Genomic DNA, 2,763 nt, shown 5'->3' with positions numbered 1-2,763 from the left:
ATCACTTCCCTTTTAGGAGATGGGTCCATCCTTTTGGTGGATTCACCCGAGGTTGCTGAAGGGCCGAAATTCTGAAGCATCTACTTCTATGTCAGGCTGCAGCTGAGGGGACCAAATGTTTGGGGTCAGTGTGTGTGTGTATGTCATGTTTTTGTAAAGGTATTTTCCTTAAGCAAAAGGTAGCTTTGACTGTAGGTTAGAATTCTAAGTGTGAGTGGGAGGGGAAGTTGGGGGGTGAGGAAAAAAAGTCCTGTTCTGACCTTTGCGGATGGGGATTCCAAGAGAAGTCTTGGTCCTTGCCTTTCTGGGAACCCTCAGTCTATGTGGGGAAAACTCCAGGTCAGATGGGGTGAACCAGAGGGAACAATGCACTTCTTCACAAACCAACATATAAACACTTGCGAATGAAATCACGCAGAGACATTCATCAGCTTCAAAAGGAGAGCGGAACTGGGAAAGGAGTCGGCAGAATTGAGAGAGGAGAATTTGGGAAAGCTTCTCCATGAGAGCGGTGCCTGGAGAGGTGGGTTGGGAACCGTCGCTGAGAATAAGGCACAGGTCAGCCGCCTTTCCCAGCATCTCCTCCTCGCAAACCCCAAGCCAAGGCAAGCTGGATGAAGCGCTCCCTGGGCAGGCCCGGCTCTCCGTGTCCCTCCATCACCTGACCCCGCCGGCTCTCGCAGACCCCTTCCTCCACACTCACTCCTCCCGGCTCTCCTTCTACAATCTCCTGACATCTCTTCAAATCCAATTATTGAATTAATTGACGTGCGAACCCAGAGGCAAACAGAAAGGGGCGGCAAACACTGGGCGGCTCAGATTTATCCTTCGGCCTCCGCAGGGCCCGGCCGGACGAGATTTACTGGGCCTCGAACACGGCGACAGTTCAAACCTTTGATTAATCATGTTTTTCTGCCGGCCCCATAATTTAGTTGCTCTTTTTCCCTCCCTGCCTTTTTTTTTTTTTTATCAGTGGAAACAGAGACGGAGTCCTCATCAGCTTCAATTACAAATATTAAGGTCCCGGACAGCACTTTGACAGAGAGGCGGCCAGCCCCCCACTTCGTACCGCCCCCCTAAATCATCTCCGAATTAACATCACAATCGGCGGCTGGCGCGCGTTCAGATTTAAATGGTGGCATATTGTTCGCGGACGGTCTAGCTCAGAACCGCGCGCTCGCAGCTCCCGCGGCGGGCCCCGCCTCTGCCCACACCGGCCCCTGCGGCCTCCCGGGAGGCTGTGACTCAGGAGTCGCGGGAGGCTCCGGGCCCTGTCTCCAGCAGGGGACTGCAGGCGAGGGCGCGCTGGGGCGGGGGCGGGCGGGCTGCACAGAGGGGTCGGATGTGGGGCGAGTTGGGCAGAAGAGGAACCGCAGATGCCGGGTGGCGGGAGAGGGGCTGGGGCTGCAGGGAGACAGGTGGGTTTGGTCGGGGTGGGGGTTAGGAGGGGAGGACAAGCTCTCTGCAAATTAGGTGCAAACGAAGGCTCAGAATGAGCGAGTTTGGGAATGCCACTACACAGACCTTTGGGTCTGGGATTTTGACCCCTCGCTGGATCTGGAGGGCACCCTTGGGTGGAGAGGCCAGGAGGTAGGGAAATCTCTTGCTCCTTGAGTCATGCGATATGAATGAAGGACGAGTGTGGAGCAAGATTTCTCTATTTCCTGAGCATGTTAGAGAAAATTGGTCTTAAACTACAGCCAGAAGGCTTGAAGATAGTCTTCTGGAAGACCTGGGGTGAGGTTGAAATACCCACCCTCCCCGCCCCCGGGGGGCTTTCGGACTAGAAGACCCTCGAAATAGCCAGATTTCTTGGAAGGCTTTTGGGGGAACACATATAACTATTGGGCTCTGTCCCACTCAAGAGAAGGAGAAAAGGGAGAGTCATTCCTCTGACCCCATCAATCCTTTGAGAATGAAGGAGCTCAGGAAGAAACATGTCAATCCAGGACTCTAGGTTTCCAGATATTTTTCTATTCATCTGTCTCTTCCCTCTTGTCCGCATCAATCTCCAGGACCCGATTTCTGCCTAGCAACATCACAACCAATCAAGATGCAATTAAACCTGTCAGTTCGGCTCATCCTTAACTGGGATTGGCTACTCGCAGTATGCTTATCCCAAGTTTTCATTGGCTGACGGCCACCTGTATGGAAATAAGAATTACCCGGGACTCTCAGGCCCTTCTCAGCAGTACGGACCTGTGGCTTAGTGCGCTGAAACCTGCAAGGTCGGAGCCGAAACTCCTGGGCTTGCTTGTTGTCCTGCCTTCTCTTCCTCAAAGGAGATCTCTTGAATATTCCCTTTTCCCTCTGCGCCCCTGCCTAAGGCCTAGTCTGAAAGAAGTCCGACCAAATAACCTGAAATAATGCGGATTTGCATGCTTTCTGCATCTTCTTTGCATTCTCTAGGTTCAAGGTCAAGATTTTGCCCCTTCCCTCCAATGCCGCCAGTGTTCTAGCCCCTTTCTTCCACGTCCACCTAAGGGGCAGCTTCTCTCCGTGTGAAGTTCCTCCGTCCCGCCCCGGGTTTGCCAAAACCCTCCCTTCTGGCTCAGCTTCCTCAATTCCCTACCGCCCCCTCCTCCATTTCAAGATCCAGGCATCTCGCACAACAATCCAGTTTAGGAGGGAGTTAGAGGGGGAGAGGAACCCCCCCCCAAAAAAAACCCTCCATCCTCTCTCCTCATCCATTTTCTCCGAGGGAGCCGAGTTTGACAGCAAATTCATTCCGAGCGGGGAGGGTGATTTATTTTTCAAATATAC

The 2,763-nt window shown here is 53.1% G+C and overlaps 1 long non-coding RNA gene across 1 annotated transcript; it reads left to right on the top strand.

Moving 5' to 3' along the window:
- The first annotated feature begins 1,331 nt into the window (after positions 1–1,331).
- On the top strand, positions 1,332–2,382 carry LOC107967759 (uncharacterized). Its single transcript, XR_001708474.1, has 2 exons — positions 1,332–1,418; positions 2,016–2,382. It is a non-coding gene; the product is annotated as an uncharacterized LOC107967759 (long non-coding RNA).
- The last annotated feature ends 381 nt before the right edge of the window (positions 2,383–2,763 follow it).

Source organism: Pan troglodytes, chromosome 10 (genome assembly GCF_028858775.2).
Source record: "Pan troglodytes isolate AG18354 chromosome 10, NHGRI_mPanTro3-v2.0_pri, whole genome shotgun sequence".
Taxonomy (NCBI): domain Eukaryota; kingdom Metazoa; phylum Chordata; class Mammalia; order Primates; family Hominidae; genus Pan; species Pan troglodytes.
The sequence above is the reverse complement of the archived record's forward strand: the minus strand, read 5'-3'. Positions and strand labels throughout refer to the sequence as shown.